At 29.3% G+C, this 19234-nt stretch overlaps 1 pseudogene; it reads right to left on the reverse strand.

Annotated features, from left to right (window-relative positions):
* Nucleotides 1-2112: 2112 nt before the first annotated feature.
* Nucleotides 2113-18445, reverse strand: LOC136983423 (QRFP-like peptide receptor; annotated as a pseudogene).
* Between the last annotated feature and the right edge of the window lie 789 nt (nucleotides 18446-19234).

Consider the following 19234-nt stretch of genomic DNA (forward strand, 5'->3'; position numbering starts at 1 on the left):
TCTGTCCGTCGAATGTTCTTCAATGTTATACGAATTCTCGTATTTTGTATGGAGATCGATTCGAAAAGTTGTTAGAAGTTTTATTCATTTCGATTACAAAAATAAAACGAAACGAGAAAAATAAAGTTTTAAACTTTTATTGTAAATTTAAAACTATTTCCAGACTTTTAATTTAAATCTCAGGCGATGATTGAATCGGAGATTTCCATTGTCAGTTGTACCTTTTATTTTGCAAATTATTGCTCTTACGAAATAAAGAGATTTATTTAAGAGAATTTAATTAATACTTTTGAAATTTACTAGTGATGGAAGAAGCATCGCCGAATTTTACAACAGTTTTATGCAAATTTTAACCATTAAAATTCCAAATATTTGAGTTTAAACTATTCTACTCTAAAATTACTATACAAATTTATAATTCAATTATGACACAGCTAGAAATTTCTTTCTAATTATTTTATATTTTAACTTTAGAAGGATTTTGAATATAAAAGTTTACAGCGTGAGTTTTACATTTCGCTTCACACATAATTTTTTTAAAAATTCGTGAATAATATTTAAGTAAATTGTTACCTAAATGACAAGAACATTGCTTTATTTCGATGTGTTAAAAATTCACAAATAAATTTCCATATATTTTGGTTTAAAATGAAGTTTAATGACTGAATTTTCTGTCTTGAATTCTTCCGTGGAGATAACACGAATGATTATATTCTAAATAATACGCTCAATAGGAGGTGATTATTCAATACGAAGTACGAGTTTTCAAGAATATTTGTGGCAAACGTTATTAAGTTATATTTGAAGAAATGGATACTTACGTGCTTCGAATGACTTGTTATATTTGTTGTACTGTACTCAAGAGATGAGTGCCGAGCTCAAATTAATTCGCGATGTTACAGTGCTCAATCTTCGGCCACAAGGTTTTATTGTTATTGTTGTTAATGACACCGTATTCGTATCGTCACAAACTGCTGTTTTGTTTTGGTAACGCACAGTGTCTTATCCCACCACATCTACGCGTAAAAAGCACTTTGCGATGCTCCGGGTAATCTCCATCAATCCACATTTTCACATAGAATAAAATTCTCTCATTTGATTGTCCACTTCTGGTATTCACTCCAAATATAGCGTAAGTGTCACTCGATTCAATCTGTCGTTTCTGATCGACACTTCTGGTTTTGCATGTACTAAGACGTCATATTACTACTGAAAATATTTTCAGTTTTCATTTAAAGTTTACCATTTCGTCATTCGAGAAGTGCCAATTTTACGAGTATTAAAACAATGTAGTAAAAATCAGATCATATGTAATACGTGGACGTATCGATTCTTGCCTGGAAGCCATTATATATTTTATTCCAAGAGTATAGTAATCCCTAAGAAAATTTTTTCCCAAAGAATAAAATATTCCAACTCGCCTATAAAATATTTTAAATATTTCGTAATAATAAATACGGCATTTTACGGCATCAAAGTTTTTTTAAGATTTTCTGAAATTCAAATAGAAATAAGAGAGGAAACTTTTCTGTTTTCAGTTAATGTGATTAAATTACTTACATTCTCATTAATTAATTATTCAATAAAAAGAAAGTGTTTTATTCATTTTTGTAACGTAATTTTTTATTAATACTTAATGTTGTTTAAGAGCGAAATAATTCATTAGAATTAAATACACTTATTGTATTCAATCATTAAAAAAGTTATTTTAGTTCTTTTTAATTAAATAATTGTTCTGTACGCAAATGTTTAGGTATTATAAATATTAAATTCTTAGATACAGAAGCGGAAATTATATATGAAAAGATAAAATAACTAATTAAAAACTAAACTACTTCAGTTTCTGATGACGTTATCAACTCGATAATTAAACAATCATTAAGTAATTTCATTAAATTGCAACATAACTTTCTTAGATTTCTTAATTCCTATTACAGCACCCCTAATTAATTTCGGATGAAAAATACCTAATGTTTGTTCTCATTAAATGTCTATTTAACGAGCATACACGTTAGGTAATTTCGCCAAAAATAAATTTGGCGTTAAGCAATTCGTAACAGAGAACAATTGCGAAGTAAAATTTATTCATCCGAACGAAATTACAAGTATATAGAGAACATGCTGGCAATTCGATATCGTTTACAATAATACACACATCAGATGTATTGTAGAAGTATATCTTAGTAAAAATATTGTTCGTCTCTTTTTTTTTCTAAAGGGTGGAAAGACAGTTCTGGGTTCAAAGAAAACTGAAGTTCGACAAAGAAATTTTATATAGGGGTTGGCTTCACCTCTTTCGTATGAGAAAAGCAAAATTTATTTCCATCGAGAGGCGATTTGAGTTCCGTTTCTTTGATTCCATTTATCAATTTTCCTCTTCCGTGAGAAGGACTCCACGTGACTGCTGTGCTGAAGGTCATCCGGGAACATTCTGCATAAAAGAAAATAACCTTTTCTTATAGAACACTATTTGAAGCTGTAGGACAGGAAAAGGAAATACTCACGAGGTCTCTTCAAATTCTTTTCTCCATAAGTACATTTCAATAATTTGAGGAAAGCCTGTCGAAAATTATTGTTGAATCCTCCGTATATAACGGGATTGATAGCGCTGTTTGAATAGGCGGCGAATGTAGCGAAATAATTCAGATTCACAAACCATTCCGGCAACTGAAACAGAATTTAAATTCAGAATTATAGCGATAATTATTCAAAGTATACAAAGCTAACGATTTGTGGTAACTTTATATGCGGTGATTTAAGAATGAATTTAATGTAAAACGATCCCAAACTCAGTTAACCGTGTTTTGTTTTGTGTTCCAAATACACTAGTAAATGATGTGTCGTAGACAAATCGTATTAATGGAGTTTCGAGAAAATCGCTAGTTTGATTACAAATCCCGAATCAGAAGAACCTACTATATATCAGATATTGTAAATAATTTGAGGTGTTAGTGAAGGTTGTGGTCTCATTAATAATTTCATCCATTGATAGTTTTTAAAATAATAAAACAACTCCCCGAAAAAGCAATTTAGGCTACACATAACAACTGTTGCTTACAATTTTGACGGTATTTTAAAAAATGGTTAGATTTACCTGTGGTATACAAAATGGCGGCTCATCTCTAGTTCCAGCAAACAGAAGGGAAACAGTGGGGACGTACGTTCTAACTTAACTTAACCTAACCTAACCTATTCTAATAATTTGGTTCGTAATAATTATGTTAATTTATTAGAATAGGTTAGGTTAGGTTAGAACGTACAGTACATCCCCACTGTTTCCCTTCTTCTGTTTGCTGGAACTAGAGACGAGCCGCCATTTTGTATATAAGGTAAATTTAATCTAAAAAGTAAACGTATTTGTGACTAAAATGAAGACAAATGAGAACCTGCAGAAAATGGGAAAGTAACAAAATTTATTCTTTTTCTATTTTCTTTCAACCTAAATTGTCATTACCCACGTAACCATCAACATCACCTGAAAATTTACAAGAGCATTAGTAGAAATATCATCACAGTGATTACAATAAAACTACTTGTAAATAAGAGGTATGTATTTAAAAGTGTTTTTAAACTCTGTCTTTTGTGGTGGGTGGTTTTATGCTTCTCGGATCCTGTTGTTTGAAAAGTAGTAACATGCGGTTTCTTCGCTGTCATGTTTAGCTGTAGTTTCTGTTCTACTTTAGCATAGTCATGAATTTCCAGGTTTTTAACACAGGCCTTTCTTATGTCAAATGCAACTGTTAGAGTTGGGGTAGGTACTATTGCTGAAAGTCAACTAAGATTACAAATTTGTTCGTTTTCTTTTAACTGATTGTATTTTTCTCGTTTAAGTTGGTTTGCTGTTTTTTTGTAACTTAAAGCTAATGTTGTAATCTTCACAAAAGATCTTTATAACTATCTTCATTTACTGCGCAGATATTGTATTTCTGGCACCAATTTACACATAAATCCAAACAAAACGTATTATGTTTATATTACATTAAAGGTAAACATTACTAGGATTTTGGCATCTACAAACTTATAGTGACTAAGTTAGAGACGACTTAACGTGGTCTTCAACGAATTGGAATATTTCCCTGTGGAATTTATTTGGTTCTCTTATGATGTTTTTCTCTTTCGTCTGCTTTAGGAGTTGCTCTTCCATTAGATATTTGTTTGTAGGTATTTTATGCTCGTTTCGCTGGCTTTTGATGTCAAATGCCAAGTTCAGAAAGAAATTCTTTTTTACAAACGTGCATTTCGAATCCATTTAATTAAAAAAAATACAAATATACAACTTTTTTACTCTGTTTTTTACTTTATTTTTCTGGGTCAATTTCCTGGGAATAACTTTAACTGAAGAAAACAAAATTGCGTTTTGTTTGTCGCGATTTCCGAATTCCTAGAATAAGTTGAAAATATTTTTATTTCCATTTAATTTTTCCTCGAATTTTCTTTTAATTCAAAAAGAATTTCTGATTTTCTTAGTTTTGTACATATGAATATCTCATATTATTTCTTGCTTTTTTCCTTCACTACTAGGTGCATTAATAGACACAAGGCATTTTTACTTTATCTTTATTCTGGATCCTCTATAGGCCGACATAACTAAAAATTCTAATGTCTGAAAATCAGAATTTAATTCAAATTCGAAAGATTTCTAAAAAGGATTGAAATATAAAAAATTACAAGTAAATTCTTTATTGTATAAAACAATTCTTAATTCTCCACAGTTTCTCTTGAGGAAATTCTTTAATATCCTCCCTAGGAAACTTATTTATTTCTGTATTAATATAAGAAATTATTTAATAAATTTTATATAAAATTCATTAACAGTTACCTACCATTTGTGTATCGTTTTAAATAAAAAGGAAAATTCTGTTAAGAACTTACAGGAGCATCTTTATGTCCAAACTGCGAGTAGAGGACGATGATTTGGAAGGGCATCCAACAGAAAACGAAGACAACCAGAACCACACAAACCATCTTGATAACCTGAAAACAGATGATTAGAAGTAATAAACTTCAGAATTTTATTTAATTCATCTAAATATTAAATTATTATTACTTTACAGTTACGAGATCGACTGATGAGTTTAATCTAAGAGTGAAAAGCACGTTGTAACTTATTTATTATTTAAAACGTATTCTTGATGAAGAAGTCCGAAAATGCTTTAAGACTTGAGAAATTCAAAGTTATAAGAATTTTTTGCGAAAAATAAAATTTATTCAAATAATAAAACTAAATAAAACATTAAAATTTTTATATACAAAGTTTAAAAACATCAATTGATGTGGTTTTCTTTGTAAAGAAGTAGAAAAAATGAATTGATCGAACTGTTTTTTTTCCTTTGTAACTAGATGAAAAACTACTTTCTGTTGTCAAATAAGTTTTTATTTTATGTTTTTACAAGAAAAATCTGTACAAAGATGAAAGAAGACACAAAATTCTCATCTGATTTTTTTTAAAAGTAAAAATAACACATAAATATATACTATCTAAAACGTTTTAGAATAGAATGCTCTTGCAATAACAGAAATCAAAGCTTGTATGAACATGGGATCCTCATCACACATGTACTGTATGTACTATAACTAAAAGCACACTGATAATAAATGCATTGTGAATTAAATTGTTTTGCCAAAATTCAAGAAATTTTCACTTTTGATTTTATAATTCTATAAATTCTGTTTTTATTATAAAAGGAACAATTTTATTTTTCTTTAAAGCAAAGAAAATAACCCCGAAAATAAACAATATCCGAGTGTAAACAGATATCTCTTCACAAAGTCTACAAGTAGAAGAGAAAACTCGATAGTCATCAGCTTTAAGTACCTTGGAAGCACTATTACTTACACTAATTCTGATGAATTTGAAACGAAATTCAGTTTTATAAATTTTTATACGCTCATAAATACGAAACTTAAACAATAAACCAAGAGAAAAAAAACGTTACAAGGAAATTCATAATGCATAATAAAATCAGAGATTTAAATTTGAAACTATTGGGGATTTTTTCCTTCGTGGTTTATTAATGAAGAGAATAATCGAAAGTATTTAAATACAGATGAGTCACAGACTTCGGAAGGGGTGAAATTTTAGATAATGTACGAAAAAATCGAATGCTAAAACAAAATAACGTCGAGGAACTTGTGAATACGCGAGATGGTATGGACAAATAACGTATAAATTAAGAATTAATAGAATAAAATTTAACTAAAACATACTCAAAATTTGTGTTCGACTGTTCAGAATGCAGTATAAAGTTATAATAGAAAATGACTGCATTTTATTATTAAGTATAAGATAACTCATGTATATTAATAATTTTCTATGTCAATATATAAGTTTTCGTAGCAGTAACAAGAAAGAGGAGATAGACTCATAAATATTGCACCACGTTTCTGTCGTAACCGTGGCTTTTTATGTCGTAAAAGGAAACGTGTTTATGGACTTTTTCTTCGGTTACTCAGTAACCTTATCTGTGCTCGAGAAGAAAAAATTTCCTGCTCTTATCTAAGGTAGAAATAACAAAATAAAATAGTGATAAAGTCATGTTTGATAAATCCATTTTTCTAAAATAAACCTTTTCTTAGAAGACAGAACGTTGTAAAAAACGTAAATTTCTTAGTTTTCTTTTGTGGAATAAATCTACGATATCTCTTAACATTGGGCAGACTCGGTAGAAAGTTTCATCTCTGATGCTGCGATAACGACGAAGAGAATTTGAGTTATTTTTTTGTTAATAAAATAAAAACGATGACGTTACTTTGCTCTAATATAGAAACTCGCTGATCGATTAAATTATTTTCTCGTTCTTTCATCATCCTACTTCAATTTTTACGTGAGATAAATATAAAAATATGATCTTAAGTAAAGAAAATAATTTACTTACGTATAGAGTTTATATTTTTACATTTATCTCACGTTAAAGGATGAAGTAGAGGCGATGAAGTAAAGAAGTCTTAGATCTAAATACATTTTATCAGTTATTTATTTAAATATAACTGATATTTTAACATATTTTATGACTAGAAGAGAAATGTCCTTCCACATTTCATCATTTCCACGAAAGAGGAACGTAAATAATATAGCAGAATAGTACTTTGATGTGATTCAATACGTAAAATTACTAAAAACATCCTGTTTTTATCGTTTCAAAAATTATAGTTTCTAAATAATACTGCCTTTAGAAAAATATTTTCAACAATTTTATATATTTAAGTGGAGAAGAACGTACAAAAGGTTAATTCTGCTGTGTGATTTTTCTATTCCTGTGACGTGACAAACGTGAATTATGAAGAAGAAATTAAGTTTCTTACGTTAAAAATGTTTTCTAATATATATATTGTAACATGATAACGTAATGTAAATCATTACGTAGAGTACGTATTTATATTACGAAGGTATAAACGAAAAAATTAATTTAGAGCCATTATTAAGCATGTAATATGTCATTAGAATAAACTGAAGCAGCGGCAATTTAGTGTAATGTAGAAAGCGGAGAAAATACAGCTTATAATTTAAATATGTGCTTTAAGAAGAACAGATTCCCCAATTTTAAAATATACATGTATTGTTTTTGCATTTTAAAAATAAATTTATCTCTTCTTATGTTTAAAAAATGCGATATAACTTTCAATTCAAGATAAAGATAAGTGAAAATGAATAATTATTACATTTAATATTCATTTTTCATTATCTTCCCTTGTTTTGAAAGTATGAATTCTTGTATTCTGAGAAGTAATTGTAAAGGATAAGGAATAATATTTCCTGTATTTTAACAATAAAAAATAATTTTTAAATATTTATAAGAACATATTACGTTCGAGACAAAGTTTAAAGATTGTAGAAATCGTATTTATGAAGAAACTTGAAGGAGAGAACGAGACGATTGAAAAAGTGATGCGGATGGAATTGAGAATCCATTCATACATCCGCAAAGAGTGCTTAGAATCGACATTATCTGTTTTTCTTATTTGTATGCTTTTGTAATGGGAATACTTGAACTAAAATTATATTTAGAATATCCTCGAATATACGAAAATTTTCACAGAATCACTTCGAAATAGTCTGACACTTTTTTTCTTATTTAACCATTCATATTTCATTCACCTTTTCTCGACGAGTAAGAGTAAATAGTAAATGTTAAGTAAATGAATTTTATACGCTTCGGTTTAAGTAAATGCTACAAAACATCTGACATTTGAAAATGTAAACTTAATTAAATAAAATTAGATGTTTTGCTGAGACGTTCTGTATGTTGCGTGCTTCGGATTGAAATTTCAATGGAATTTCCCGTAAATTTCTATACAGTTTTGGCGAGGATTCATGAATTATTTATCCACAATTTTTTTTAAAAAAAGCTTGTAATGATGTCTTTTGATAGAAAAAAACACTTTCGAGATCTTTACCATTCAACTTCTTCATTTATTTTATACTTGAAATAGAATTTTCTCGTGTTATTCCAAACTAGACAAGTTAACTATTATTATATATTTATTGAAATAATGTAATTACTGTTCTGAATAATATAGCGTATTGTTAAAGTTATACAATATAAGTTAGTGTTGTTTTTAACTATACACTGTAATCTAATTACAGAGAAGTTTATTTGTAACAACATGTCGAAAAATTTGAAAATATTTCCATTATCTGCTATTATATGTATTGTATTGTTTCAGCATTGTAATTTATGGGTATAAGAATAATTGAATACTAAACAATGAAAATTTATTTTATCTGTTTGAAAATTATGACGTGTACAAGACAAAACTATCTGTGTATGAATATAACCGTCATTACTTAATATTACTGCTTAAAATTGCATATATTCATTCTGTATTCTCATCTCCAAGGCATGAGAATAATGCTTTTGCTCCTTATAGGTGTTCTTTCCTGCAGAAATTCAGAACGTAATGAGGAGAAGGCCAACTTCAAATGAAGAAAACTGTTTAAAAAATACAATAAAAATTCCATTTTTTGATTGTAAATTATTCAATTATCAGAATGTGTGAAAGAATGAAATATATAATGGTTTTATTGTAATTTTCTATAAATGTTCTAATCCTAAATACAAGTTTAAAGTGTAATTCGAAATATGAATGTCACAGGATTATATTTAACGGCGTAAACAAACATTTAATAAAAGTTCAGATAATGGCAAAGTTAGAAGCGAGTTGGATTTATTGCATCGTTCAGAATCTTCGTCAGAATAAATATTTCCATTCTAAATAAAGCAATTGAATGATGATATTCGACAGAACTTAATTGACTTTCACTGTAGTTTCTTTAAGTGCTACGAGGGAATTAACAGATCAGAGTCGAATTCGGTCATTTTCACGGTTGTTATAATTAATTGTTGATTGATGATGATACAACGGATCGATCATCAATCAGCATCTAATGACTAAATATATTTTATTCGCTTGTCACTAATGAAAAATGCTCTTTTAGTTCTTCACTATCGATTCACTCTTATGAAGTCGACTAAATTTAAAATAAATATAGATTTTTTAATATCTATACATATGATACGAATGATTAAAGTTAAAAAAAAAGACAAAATTACTAGTGAAAAAGTAACGAAATCTATTACATCGTATTTACAGTATTTCAATGTGTTAATAATTAATTTTATTGTTTCGTTATATAAATAATTATTCAATGATAATTAAATCGATAGAGCCGAAGAGTTATATGAATGATTTTGACTGAAATTTATTTAAAACTCCAAATAGAATATCGAAATGCAAAGTAGACACAACTTTAAAAATTCATATCTTACTTAATGTGTCTTGACCGTAAACACATACGGTTTTCACTAAAAATTGCACAACGTATCTTTCTTCGATTCAAAGCAGCAGATCGGCCGTATTGGTGTATTCGCGTGACCTAAATTAACTTCCTAATTGATTAATTTACCCCTCCATAGGAAATAATACTGTCATTACTATACTTACAGGGACTCTAAATGAAGTCATTACACGATTGATTAATAAAAGATTAAGATTGCGTAGGCAAGCCATTTTATAAGCCAATTTTATTATATGTGAACGTCACTACCGGCATAAAATATAGTTCAAAAATCCCCACGTCATTATGAATATTTCTGTGAAAATCATACGTGTTTGCAGACAAAATTTACTGAAATATCAATTTCTAAAGTTGTTTTTCTTATTTTTGAATATTGACATATTTAGCATTTAATCAATGCCAATTAAAAAAACACGTTAATCATAAATTAAGTGCATATAAAAAGCAACATTCCAATAATTCAGATGTAATAAAATCACTTTGCTCTCTTCAGGAGAATCGACGACAAATAAGGCAGAAGAAATGCTAACAATAAGAAAATATGTTTTTCAATTTTTTGAAAAGAAAATCGATAAGCTAAATACTAACATCTTGTTCCATCTCATCCATCATCCACTTATCTACTCGATCTTTCTGCGCACTTTATTTCTCCACTCGTAGCGTACTTTTCGGTTTTCAATTGCAAAAAATGTTAGATTTTTTCCCATGTTAACTATTCGAAATGAAGTAATATGATCTTTAATCCATTTATGCTATTTTTAACTTAGGATAAACTCGCTATTATTGATAATTTTTCTATTTTTATCTCTTGTTTTACTGGTAAAGATTGGATTTATTCTTGTAATATTTGAGATTACTTTGCTCTAAATTGCATTTTTTTAAAATGTCTTTTTATCTTGTAATAAAGAAAATTTGATTATTGTTTTTGCTTTTGTAAGCAGAGAGCTTACGAGAAATTTCATACTTATCAATCTTTATTTTTAGAAAAATAAATAACACTATTTAAATTACATACGAAATTTTCTCTTCATATTATTGTTACAATATAAAGTCAGTAAATGAGCATATGTGTAGGATTTACAGGACATCTTCACTACAATTAATTCATTAGTATAAGAGGTTGAAAATAGAATCTTTTGCAGTTGCCCATTATCTCAGACTAGTCTAAATGATATGGCTAATTTTCTGTAAAACTCTAAAATACAATAAAGTTAAAGAGTCCTTTAATTATAATCAAACAATGTATATATATATATACATATTAAGTGTAGATATATAGGGGAGTCGTGTGTTACATCTCGAGTAGGATCGGACTTAATGATTTTACTCATTACCATTTACAAATATATATATAATTATATCAAAAATTCCAGCAACGAGTTAATTAACTTTCCTGGAAATATTTAAAATTGCTTGAAACGACATCTGATATGATATTTTATTCAAAAACTATGACACTACTTGTGATATGACACACGAGTACTTTATAGCTCTCCACTCCCTCGACCTTTAATTACCAAAATTTAATAGCATCGATCCGCCTAATACACAAATCTCCCTGCAAAATTTTAGAAATTTTCGACAGCTTCAAAGTGGGTGAAAACAGTCGTTTACCCCACTTATATACATACAATCGTCCATACATAGAGGGGGGGAAACCCGACTTTTTTTCATTTCTCGATGTTTCTAAAAATGTAAAAATCTTGGGAGGGATCATTTTTTGATCGATTGCCATAATTTCCCTCTGTTATAAATAACAGCTCTGGAAAAGTAAAACTCACGCTTTCATAAGATTGGTTTTGCATTTGATAAGAACTTTAGTAAAATTGAAGCTGTTGTCACGAACAATGAGAAATAATGCAGTGATAAGAACTCATTTGCATGCTAAAAAGCAAAATGAGGCCTAGAAAAATTCCAGGATTATAAACATCACGTGTAAAAGTTTTCATTTCTGCTCTGAGTTGAGTTGCTCCATTTATATGCTTTTGATGGTTTGAATACCAAATATATTTGCAATTTTAACATATTTTTACTTCAAAGAGTTTTAGTAAAACAACGTTTTCTAAAAAGATAAACACGTATACATTTTTCAGAAAGTCACTCTCAAAAGATTTTTTTTCCTATATATTACTACCACAAATGGAAGTTTTTATTCTCACTAAAGCCACGCTTCTAGCAGCAGCTTACAGAAAAAATTCTATCATAAATTTCGCCATTTCTGGAAATTTTTCACGTAATATATTACGTGAAAAATTATTTTAAAAAAAAGTCAGTGTATAAAATTTTTAAAATTAAAATTTATGTGCCTAAAAGTTTTACTTTTATCTTTTATTTCATTAATTAACTTGGAATATTCATTTCGATAAAAAAAAACTCCCCTAAAAACCTTTTTTCTCTTCATCAGTTTAAGGGAAAAAAGTGAGTCTAATTCGAAATTAATAATTACGAATAAATTAGTTTTAAAAAAATTTGTAAATGATTTGAAATTTGTAATTTTGTTTGGCATTTTAATGTACGGTACTATCTCGGCTGGGATTTTTCTAAAGAATTTCAAAAAAATTAGCGGTAAAAACTGTAGTTTTTGCTACTTCCTTTACTTAAAAGTGCATATCCTTCATTTTCTTTTTAATCCGATGCAAATGTAAATTTATTTTACGACCATTTTGTTCTTTTAGATGAAAAAGGAAGAGAATGCATTTTTCTCGAAATATTTACTTTTTACTTTAAATTTAATGGACGTAATTACTGAATTTCTAAAGTGATTTTTTTTATTATTCTGTCACAGAGAATGTAAGAGCTCATACATAACTTTTTCAACACTTAAATATCGTGTCAGGTAAAATCTTTCATTATAAAATGTAATAATAATTGTATATGAAAATAAAGAAATTATTAAGAGGTTAAAAGAGCCATAAATATATTAGAATATCAGACACTCGGAAACAGAAATGTCTCCAGTTCAAAACTCCAGGAATACAAACTTAATCAATATCAGATACAATAGTGACATTACTCATTATACTGTTATCATTATACTCTGTATACTGTCATTATCATTGTATGTTTGCTCACATCTGCAAGCTTCGGAAAAATTTATATCGTAAACTTAAATTTCGCATTCTCTGACTTTTAATGATTTATAAAGAATCAATTGAAGTGTTCCTCCATTGATTTCTCCTCTTATTCTGGTATTTTCTCTGCTTTACGAATTATCTTTAATGTCTAGCTCTTTATAAATAAGTTGTCGCTAGAATTTATTTGTACAACAGCCAGACATTAAAAGTTAATGTGGAAGACAATAAACTTTCTTTACTACTGGAAAGTAAGAATGCTTAATGATAATAAAGATCCAGAGAGAGTTAGTTGCAAAGCTTCTAGTACTTTTAAACAACCATTGTTCTAAATTGCAATTAAAATGATAGTGTGAGAGGCAATAATTGTTATTTAGCTCATCCGAAACTAGGAATAAAAGTTCTAAAAATTTATATTAATATTTGGGCACTTGTAATTTCTTTATTGTATCGATAGCTTTATAAATCTATACGACAGCTGAATTTATTAATTTCTTACTTTTTTCTTGGCCTTGTGTTGGAGACTGATGTTAGCCACACTCCTTTCTCCAGGAACTTTGTTCATCCACAGTCTCCAGATGATGAGGGAATAGGAAGTACTCATGATGACGATTGGCAGGAAGAAAAGTGCCACCGTGACGAAAGTATAGTAGATTTTTTTCCCTTTTACCTCTTTGATGCATCTGCCCAATTCTTCCGAATAAACTATTTCGTGGGGCCAAACGTCCGAACATTGAATCTCCAGGAAGTCGCTCCACTGAAACGAGGAAAAAATTTTGTTTTGTAAAGATGAGATGATTGTTATCGCGTATCATCTTTATTCTGAAATTGTTATATAAACCAACATTTTTAATAATAATTTATTGTCCTCGGAAAGTAGCACCTCACTCACCTGTCTTTCTATATGAGTCCTGAAGATGGGGAAGGGGACGGCAGCCATCATAGAGACTATCCAGATAATGGCAATGACTGCTCCTGTTCTCTGTTTGGTGATCCGTACGTGAAGAGGGAACAAGATAGCGATGAACCGGTCGCAGGAAATGGCAGAAAGTGTCAATACGCTGGCAGTAAGACACGTCACTGACAAAGGAAGCATACCATGTAAAGTATAATTGGTACCAAACAGATGAAAATATTTTATATTAATAGAAATTGCTCGAATTTCTTATAATGCATAAAAATGGATCTATTCGTTAATTCAGGAACTAATTATGTATACAATAACAACCATTAATTTGTATCAATGTATACTAATGTATTGAGAGGAATTTAAACTTGATTTTTCATTGACAGGATTTGTACTTTTAAATATTTATTTAAATTAACTTGCTTAATATTAATTACATTTATTGGTATAAATATGGAAAAATAAGGTGATTAGATTATTAAGATCTAAATAATAAGTGATAAAAATTTTCAAGAAATATTTATAAATTACAGGGATGACGTTTAAATAAGAATACTATATACTTAAATATTCTTTGATCTATAGGTTGCAATAATGATTCAGACACCCAGACACCCAAGGGAATTGATAAGTCTTCCAGTTTTTTTTTCAAATTGCAGCCCAATATAGCTTTGTATTCTCCCAATTATCAATTTCGGTTGTCACCCATTAATTTTTTCTTCATTTTTCCTCGCCAAATGTATTTTTACACGAATAAATATGGTTGTTTGAAACGTTAAAAACGGCTCTAATTTCAACCTCTTATATAATGTAACCGCATTATAATATGACTAATTATGACATACAAAAAGGTTTACCATTCATTCAGACGTTTTAAACAAACTATTAATAAAGATTACATTATCCGAATTTACTTCATAACAGTGATCTGACATGAATTTTCTCTGTTATTTTTACGTGATTTACTTACAATTCAACACAAGATAATTGTAGAGATTTTTTATCAACATTTTCAAACAGTGATTCAAAAATTGCTTATGAATTTATTTTAATCAATAATTACGATACAATTGAATAATAATAATAATAATAATATAAACAATCGACGTTTAGTATTCACTAGCATATAAGAACAATACATGTTTCAATTTTAAAAATATAAGAACAGAAATAAGAGATTTTTTTATAAATAAACAGCAAAATCTGAAAAACAAATAGAAAAAACCTAGGAAGTAGTTGCGTAACTTTTCCGGCTGTTATGAAATTTTATTTGAAAAATAACTTTTATATTATTAACCGTATAAATAAATTGTGTATGGCGCCATCTGTTATGAGATTTTTGTAATAAAATCTTTCTATATTTTTATTGTTATAAAATAACAAAAAAATTAATTTTGAGGGTAGAGATGAGTTATATATATAAACTGTAAAAGCTGACAAATAAAATCTTCATTAAGTTTGACCCCACTCGAGACAAGTGACCACTCTCTATCTCTCCATCCTCTCGACCTTTCACCACCAAAATTTAATAGCATCAATGTCTCTTATACACAAGCCATCCTGCCTAATTTCGTTTCTTAATATTTACTCCATCCTGAAATATTAAACCAAATAGGCGCTAACACATACACGCCAAAACACCCACTACACTCCGCACATCTACAGTTTTTCTGTCTTCTTTTTTTTACTTTTTAAGTTCATATTGGTCTCAAAACATGAAGATTTGCAAAAAATATCGGAGGGTTAAATTTAGAATGATTCCCAATACTTTCCCTTGTTATGTATACACAACACCCCGAACAAGTAAAACGAGCAAATATTTATTGTGACGTCGTCACTGCAATTTTTAATCATCTTTTAATTAAAAAAATCACATGACTTCCTGTCCAGACCGGAAGTTCGTGTATAGTTAATCTGTGTGTCCGGCCTCTACTTAGTCTGGATTACAGTGTTGTCTTGCTCCTTTACATCATACCTCTCCTAATAACAAACGAGTAATTAAATAATTGAATGTTTTACATAAAAGTATTCCTTTGATATGATTTAGTCGATACTTAATTAGTCGTTAGTTAATACGAAACTTCATTATATGTATAATGACGATAATTGCTTCATTGTTACACTGTAAAGATATTCCGATCGGATATAACAACTCAGATACTCCTAAATGAAAAAATTAATTTAATAATATCTTTGTAAAGTTATCTTGAATGGATTTGAAATCAAATTATCGTCGTGAATAATATCTGATGCTTAATTTCGAGTAATCATCCGTACGTTTATATAGATTTAATACTTCTGTCGTTCATATGAATGACAAATATTTTTCATTTTCTAACCACTCGACTTTATGTACTTAAGTCTTTAACGTATTCATTCAAACTCTTGAGATCCAAGACGGAGTAATCGAGTAAACGAATTTCAATATAATTTAATATTCTTTAGCTACGAAATCTGCTCGGAACGTTTCACTTCAGCGAATACATTAGCTTTATATACAGCGAAAATAAGAAATTTAAAAGGCGTATATACTCAGCTGAACTTGCGATTAAGCGTAGTTGAAGTTAATTTTTAAGCTAATTCAGTTTATCGAAGTTATACGACGTTAGAAAAACTAGAGAAAAGTAATTAGTGCAGCTTTACTTAACAATTAAAATTGAGAAAATAGTTAAAAAATTATAATGTGAGCACATTTCCTTCTTCTCGAGAATTTATCACGTTATGATTTATAGCAAAATGAATTACAAATTCAATGGAGAGAAACTGTAGAATATTTTATTTTAGACACTAAAAGAAATAAATCCTTCGTAAATAAAATATTCGGGGTAAATTATCTAAGTATCGCGTAACAAAAAATTAATGCAAATTCGTGATAAATATGGAAATGTGATATTATTCGTTATTGTAATGCATTCATCCAATCCCGATATTAGTTATTTGCGTAGTTACAAAGATATCATCTTTCGTAATTACGTAAATTTGCTCTTGTCACCAGTGATGAGACGAGACGAATTTCTAAATTCTAAGATTATTTTTACTAAATATGATACTGTAATCACACGTAAAATTTATATAAAAATCATCATTATTTTAGAGAAAAATAAACACTATTAAAACCATCGCTGGTATAAAATAATAATAAATTTCTTAATAAATAGCATTTAAGTTTCTTGAAATAGATGAACAATTGTTTATACACATAAATTTGCATTTACAACGACACGATATTAATTGGCATTGACGAATATGAATCTAATAAATAATTTATAGATACACAACATTTAATAAGAATAGGAAAACCGACTTTAAGAGGATTGTGCAAACTCACTAAAATTCCCAGTTAGAAAGTAATAACAGAAAGTAAATCGAAGTGTGGACAACTGTTAACATAACTCAGCAGAAAATTTATCGTTAAGCAGATGAGATTTCATTCCGTGTCAGCAGGAACGAGAAACTAAATGGAAAATAGTTTTGCAAACTTTTACATATTTTCCATTCTCTGTCTCTTCTCGACGTCATCATCGTGTGTATCCGACACATCTTTCAAATTCTCTATCGAACGTAGTAAATAGTAAAATTGATAATTTTTAATTTAGGAAGAGACAAAAGAAGGTAAGAGGATGGAGAGCAACAACGGAGAAGAGTAACGAAAATTAATTCAGTCGATTATTACATATTCCTATATTTATTTAACAGCAATTTTTGGTTGAGGTATATTTAAATTTTATTTATATTTTATATTAGAGAGAATTTTAATTATAAATTAACTTGTCTTCCTTTTTAGTTTATTTGATAAAAAGTTTTCTTTAAATTTCTCTTTCTCGTAAAATTAATACGCCTCATAAAGGAGTTTCATTACTAAAATGTCTTTATTTTAATAATGAAACTATTGTTTATATTTCTCGTCGTTTTTTTCTGAATATAAATTTCTCTCGTGAAACTAGTTAATTAATTATTAATATATAAAATAGGAAAGGAACGGCTTGAAACAAATGAAAATATTTATTCTAGCTGAAGGGATAACATATAAAACAGAATTAATAACGAGAGAATGAATTTCTAGAATAAAAAAACCTAAATCACACACCTCAAAACAGAACTATAATTATCGAATGGTGTATGATGCAAAAGAGCCATTCAATTATATCTTTCTTAATCGATATGTCTCTTAATTTATAAAATATAAAACTTTATAGAACTTACTCTGAGCGAAAGGATTGAAACTGCACATGAAAGGTCCCAGTAACGTAAACGGGTTCGGTCAGATCGTTGCACAGATGGACCCACATGCATGTCAGACAGATCAACAGGTCGGCCACTGCCAAGTTGACCAGATAGACGTTGATGGTGGTGCGCATGGAGTTATTAAGACCCACGGCGAAGACAATGCCTAGATTGCCCACTACTGTGGCACACATTAACAACAGGTAACTAACGATTTTGGCATATTCCTTCCATGTCAACTCGCGAAAAAAAGTGTCGCTAGGGAATTCAATAGAAGAGAAGTTGAGATAGAGCAACTCGGAATCGTTACACGTTCTATCCCCCATAGTTAAAGGTGGTTCAATAGATAAAACCGAACAGTCGACTGGCTTCTGTGCCAGCGAATGCGGTGGTTACCCCGGTGATCCGCTTATAATAGTGGCATTGCCAGTCGACGTCTTTCCGCAAGCTTTTTCTATTGGATGTTCGATCGATGACGTCGCAAACACTCTTGCCTGCTTTCTATCGATTCGGACTTTTGACGCGGATTTGCGACTTTTCCAGCTCCAACCGGAAATCGTGACAACTATTATTACGTCACAGAAGAAGCGCGATTTACGAAACAATTAAGTTATGAAACTATACAACACTCTAGTTAATTGTTGTGTTTTTACGAAACAGCTTTTAAAACGTTAAAACCATTTTATTTTCCTTTAAGAATTCCGAAATTCAATAATAATAAAGGGGAAAAAAGTAAGGAAAAGAGGTATTAGAAAATGTCAGATGGGTGTGTCGACCTCAACTCTTATCGAATGACATTCAATTAAATATTAATAGAAGAATCTGAGTCAAGGACGAAATGAACCACCTCAATGTCCGTTAAGAGGAACCTCTCCTTCCGTTTAAACGTTCTCCTTAATGTTTTGAATGAAGACACGAGGGAGAGAAATAACATTTTCTTCCATTTGGTTGAGATGAATGAAGAAGGAATTTTTTTAATTTATATATTTTTTTCTACCATCATATACTATAGTTTACTAGGTTTATTCTCGCTCTCCTTGAGACTTAATTTAATAATGAATCTTTTTGTATTACTGAGAGAAACATAAGTTATTCTATTTGTCTTACCGAAGATTTGATTATAGGGTGGAGTCAATTCTGGAAAATATTTCACGATCATTTTCGCGTAGTCTATCGATTAGACATAACACTTTTATTTGTTTGACACAAGGTTTCCATTTTAACTTTTCCTTTTCG

The sequence above is a fragment of the Centruroides vittatus genome, unplaced genomic scaffold, assembly GCF_030686945.1.
Source record: "Centruroides vittatus isolate TY-2023 unplaced genomic scaffold, ASM3068694v2 contig_882, whole genome shotgun sequence".
NCBI lineage: Eukaryota > Metazoa > Arthropoda > Arachnida > Scorpiones > Buthidae > Centruroides > Centruroides vittatus.